Below are 5,697 nucleotides of genomic sequence, written 5' to 3'. Positions count from 1 at the left end.
TCCCTTTTCTTTTTCTAGAGGATTCTCCGGCCTTAGGTGCCATTGATGGTAATGGAAAAACAAAAAGCTTATGCTTTTACCACACCAAACTTAAAATATTGCTCGCCCTCGAGCAAGAGAAGAAAGAAGAGAAGAAGAAGAAGAAGAAAATATGGAGGACAGTGAGATATGGTGTTTACGGCCAAGGTGAAGAAGAGGGGATTTCTGATGTGTAAAAATGAAGTAGAATGGAGGGGTTTATATAGGGAAAGGGGAAGGGGTGGGTTCGGCCATTTTAGGGTGGGTTTGGGTGGGAAAGTGTTTTTGAATTTGGAAGGTAGGTGGGGTTTATGGGGAAGAGTGGATGGATGTGAATGGTGAAGAGGGTAATTGGGAAGAGAGATTGAGGTGATTGGTGAAAGGTTTTGGGAAGGAGTGTTTATTGGGAAGAGTAAAATAGGATTAGGAGGTAAGGTGGGAATATGTTAGGTGGGGATCCTTTGGGGTCCACAGATCCTGAGGTGATCCTGTGGGGTCCATAGATCCTGAGGTGTCAAGGAATTCCATCCCTGCACCAAATAGGCATGTAAAATGCCTTTGCATACCATTCTGGCGTTTAAACGCCGAGTGGTGCACGTTTTGGGCATTCAACGCCCAGATGTAACATGTTTCTAGCGTTGAACGCCAGTTTCATGCTTGTTACTAGCGTTCAGCGCCAGCTTTTCCTCTAGGTACATTTCTGGCGTTCAAACGCCAGAATGTTGCTTGTTTCTGGCGTTTAGCGCCAGATTCATGCTCTGTTCTGGCGTTGAACGCCAGCCAGATGCTTCTTACTGGCGTTGAACGCCAGTCTGTGCTTCCTCCAGGGTGTGATTTTTCTTCTGCTGTTTTTGATTCTGTTTTTAATTTTTATATTTTTTTTCGTGACTCCACATGATCATGTACCTAATAAAACACAAAATAACAATAGAATAAAATAAAACAAAAATTAGATAAATAAAATTGGGTTGCCTCCCAACAAGCGCTTCTTTAATGTCAATAGCTTGACAGTGGGCTCTCATGGAGCCACAAGGTGATCAGGTCAATGTTGTATAGTCCCAACACCAAACTTAGAGTTTGGATATGGGGTCTTAACACCAAACTTAGAGTTTGGTTGTGGCCTCCCAACACCAAACTTAGAGTTTGACTGTGGGAGCTCTTCTTGACTCTGAACTGAGAGAAGCTCTTCATGCTTACTCTCTTTTGTCATAGAGGGATGGCCATGTGCTTTAAACACAAAGTAGTCCCCATTCAATTGAAGGACGAATTCACCTCTGTTGACATCTATCACAGCTCCTACTGTGGCTAGGAAAGGTCTTCCAAGGATGATGCACTCATCCTCTTCCTTCCTAGTGTCTAAGATTATGAAATCAGCAGGGATGTAAAGGCATTTAACCTTTACTAACACGTCCTCTACTATTCCATAAGCTTGTCTCAATGACTTGTCTGCCAATTGTAGTGAGAACAAGGTAGGTTGTACCTCAATGATCCCCAGCTTCTCCATTACAGAGAGTGGCATAAGATTTATCCCTGACCCCAGATCACATAGAGCTTTTTCAAAGGTCATGGTGCCTATGGTACAAGGTATTAAGAACTTGCCAGGATCTTGTCTCTTTTGAGGTAAAATTTGCTGAATCCAGGTATCTAGTTCATTAATGAGCAAGGGAGGTTCACTTTTCCAAGTCTCATTACCAAACAACTTGGCATTCATCTTCATGATAGCTCCTAAATATTGAGCAACTTGCTCTCTAGTCACATCTTCATCCTCTTCAGAGGAAGAATAGTCTTCAGAGCTCATGAATGGCAGAAAGAGATTTAATGGAATCTCTATGGTCTCTATATGAGCCTCAAATTCCTTTGGATCCTTAATAGGAGACTCCTTCTTGCTTGAGGGACGTCCCAGGAGGTCTTCCTTACTAGGATTTTCGTCCTCCTCCTCCCTTGTGCATTCGGCCATATTGATCACATCAATGGCCTTGCACTCTCCTTTTGGATTCTCTTCTGTATTGCTTGGGAGAATACTGGGAGGAGTTTCAATGACTTTCTTACTCAGCTGGCCCACTTGTGCCTCCAGATTTCTGATGGAGGGATCTTGTTTCACTCATGAAACTGAAAGTGGCCTTTGACAGATCAGAGACTAGATTGGCTAAATTAGAAGTGTTTTGTTCAGAATTCTCTGTCTGTTGCTGAGAAGATGATGGGAAAGGCTTGCTATTGCTCAGCCTATTGCGTCCACCATTGTTAAAGCCTTGTTGAGGCTTTTGTTGATCCTTCCATGAGAAATTTGGATGATTTCTCCATGATGAATTATAGGTGTTTCCATAAGGTTCACCCATGTAATTAACCTCTGCCATTGCAGGGTTCTCAGGATCATAAGCTTCTTCAGAAGCTGCCTCTTTAGTACTATTGGATGCATTTTGCCATCCATTCAGACTTTGAGAAATCATGTTGACTTGCTGAGTCAACACTTTGTTCTGAGCCAATATGGCATTCAGAGCATCAATTTCAAGAACTCCTTTCTTCTGAGGTATCCCATTATTCACGGAATTCCTCTCAGAAGTGTACATAAATTGGTTATTTGTAACCATGTCAATGTGTTCTTGAGCCTCTTCTGGCGTTTTCTTCAGGTGAATAGATCCACCTGCAGAATGGTCCAATAACATTTTCGAAAATTCAGACAGGCCATAGTAGAATATATCTAATATGGTCCATTCTGAAAACATGTCAGATGGACATCTTTTGGTCAGCTGCTTGTATCTTTCCCAAGCTTCATAGAGGGATTCACCATCTTTTTGTTTGAAGGTCTGAACATCCACTCTAAGCTTGCTCAGCTTTTGAGGAGGAAAGAATTTATCCAAGAAGGCAGTGACCAGCTTATCCCAAGAGTCCAGGCTATCCTTAGGTTATGAATCCAACCATATTCTAGCTCTGTCTCTTACAGCAAAAGGGAAAAGCATGAGTCTGTAGACTTCAGGATCAACTCCATTCGTCTTTGCAGTCTCACAGATCTGCAAGAACTCAGTTAAAAACTGATAAGGATCTTCAGATGGAAGTCCATAAAACTTGCAGTTTTGTTGCATTAAGGCAACTAGCTGAGGTTTCAGCTCAAAGTTGTTGGCTCCAATGGCAGCAATGGAGATGCTTCTTCCATCAAATTTGGATGTTGGCTTTGTGAAGTCACCAAGCATTCTCCTTGCATTATTATTATTTTCGGCTGCCATCTCCTTTTCTTGTTCGAAAATTTCTGAAAGGTTGTTTCTGGATTGTTGTAATTTAGTTTCTCTTAGTTTCCTTTTCAGAGTCCTTTCAGGTTTAGGATCAATTTCAACAAGAGTGCCTTTTTCCCTGTTCCTGCTCATATGAAAGAGAAGAAAACAAGAAAAGAAGAGGAATCCTCTATGTCACAGTATAGAGATTCCTTTGTGTTAGTAGAAGAAGAAAGGGGAGAAGAATGAAGAAGAGTGGGTTCAGATATTTGGGTGAAGAGAGGTGAAGAGAAGTGTTAGTAAATAAATAATTAAATAGAATAAGAGAGAAGAGACAGAAAATTCGAAAATAATTTTTAAAAAGGGTTAGAAATTTTCGAAAATTAGAGATAAGAAATAAGATTAAATTTAAATTAAAACTAATTAATTAATTAAAAAGAATTTTGAAAAAGGGTGAGATATTTTCAAAAATTGAGAGGGAAAAGTAGTTAGGTGGTTTTGAAAAAGATAAGAAACAAACAAAAAGTTAATTAGTTAGTTGAAAAAGATATTAAAATCAAATTTGAAAAGATAAGAAGATAAGAAGTTAGATAAGATATTTTTAAATCAAATTTTGAAAAAGATAAAATTTTTGAAAAAGATATGATAAAAGATAAAAAGATTTTGTTTTTAAAATTAAAATTAATTACTTAACTAACAAGAAACTAAAAGATAGGATTCTAGAATTTAAAGATTGAACCTTTCTTAACAAGCAAGTAACAAACTTCAAATTTTTGAATCAATCACATTAATTGTTAGCTAATTTTCGAAAATTTGATATAAAGATAAGAAAAAGATTTTGAAAATATTTTGAAAAAGATTTTTAAATTTTTCGAAAAAGAGGAAAAATTGGAAAAGATATGATTTTTGAAAAAGATTTTGAAAAGATAAGATTTTTAAATTTTGAAAATTTGACTTGACTTGTAAGAAATAACTAATTTTAAAAATTTTTGACTAAGTCAACTCAAATTTTCAAAAATTATGAGAAAAATAAGGAAAAGATATTTTTTTTTATTTTTTGAATTTTTAATGATGAAAGAGAAAAACACAAAAATGACCCAAAACATAAAAATTTTAGATCAAAACACATGATGCATGCAAGAACACTATGAATGTCAAGATGAACACCAAGAACACTTTGAAGATCATGATGAACATCAAGAACATATTTTTGAAAAATTTTTGATGCAAAGAAAACATGCAAGACACCAAACTTAGAAATCTTTAATGCATGGACTCTAACAAACAAAAAATGCATATGAAAAACAACAAACAACATAAAGCAAGAAAACATCAAGATCAAACAAGAAGACTTGTCAAGAACAACTTGAAGATCATGAAGAACACCATGAATGCATGAATTTTTGAAAAATGCAAGAAAATTTTTTTTAAAGCATGCAATTGACAGCAAACACAAAAATTGACTCAAGACTCAAACAAGAAACACAAAATATTTTTTATTTTTATGATTTTTTTTGGACTTTTATTAATGTTTTCGAAAAAAAACTTTTTGGAAAAACGAAAAAGAAAAATTTAGAAAAAGTTTTTTAAAAGAAAATTACCTAATCTGAGCAACAAGATGAACCGTCAGTTGTCCATACTCGAACAATCCCCGGCAACGGCGCCAAAAACTTGGTGGACGAAATTGTGGTCACATCAATATAGTACTCTTTGTTATTGTATGGAATCATTATTATGGCTCTTGGCTATGTGCGGACACAACTCCGTTCAACTTAACCAGCAAGTGTACTGGGTCATCCAAGTAATACCTTACGTGAGTAAGGGTCGATCCCACAGAGATTGTTGGTATGAAGCAAGCTATGGTCACCTTGTAAATCTCAGTTAGGTAGATTAAATGGTTATGGGTTTCGAAAATTAATAATAAATAGAAAATAAAAAGGGATAGAAATACTTATGTAAATCAATAGTGGGAATTTCAGATAGGCGTGTGGAGATGCTAGAATCCTTTTGAATCTTTACTTTCTTATTGCTTTCATCCAATCCTTCTTACTCCTTTCCATGGCAAGCTGTATGTAGGGCATCACCATCATCAATGGCTACTTTTAATCCTCTCGGGAAAATGGTCCTATGCGCTGTCACTGCACGGCTAATCGTCTAGAGGCATCACCCTTGGCAATGGCTACATCCCATCCTCTCAGTGAAAATGGTCCAAATGCTCTGTCACAGCACGGCCAATCATCTGTCGGTTCTCAATCAGGTTGGAGTAGAATCCCTTGATTCTTTTGCGTTTGTCATCACGCCCAGCCTTCAGGAGTTTGAAGCTCGTCACAGTCATTCAATACCGGAATCCTACTCGGAATACCACAGACAAGGTTAGACTTTCCGGATTCCCGGGATCCTACTCAGAATACCACAGACAAGGTTAGACTTTCCGGATCCCCATGAATACCGCCATCTATCTAGCTTATACCAC

General features: G+C 37.5%; 1 non-coding gene across 1 annotated transcript; it reads left to right on the top strand.

Annotated features, from left to right (window-relative positions):
- Window positions 1–2,739: 2,739 nt before the first annotated feature.
- LOC130958825 (small nucleolar RNA R71) lies at window positions 2,740–2,843 on the top strand. The gene has a single exon (XR_009077929.1). It is a non-coding gene; the product is annotated as a small nucleolar RNA R71 (small nucleolar RNA).
- Window positions 2,844–5,697: the final 2,854 nt, after the last annotated feature.

Source organism: Arachis stenosperma, chromosome 10 (genome assembly GCF_014773155.1).
Source record: "Arachis stenosperma cultivar V10309 chromosome 10, arast.V10309.gnm1.PFL2, whole genome shotgun sequence".
In the NCBI taxonomy this organism is placed as follows: Eukaryota; Viridiplantae; Streptophyta; class Magnoliopsida; order Fabales; family Fabaceae; genus Arachis; species Arachis stenosperma.
Note: the sequence above shows the minus strand (reverse complement) of the source record. Positions and strands in the feature narration are given on the sequence as shown.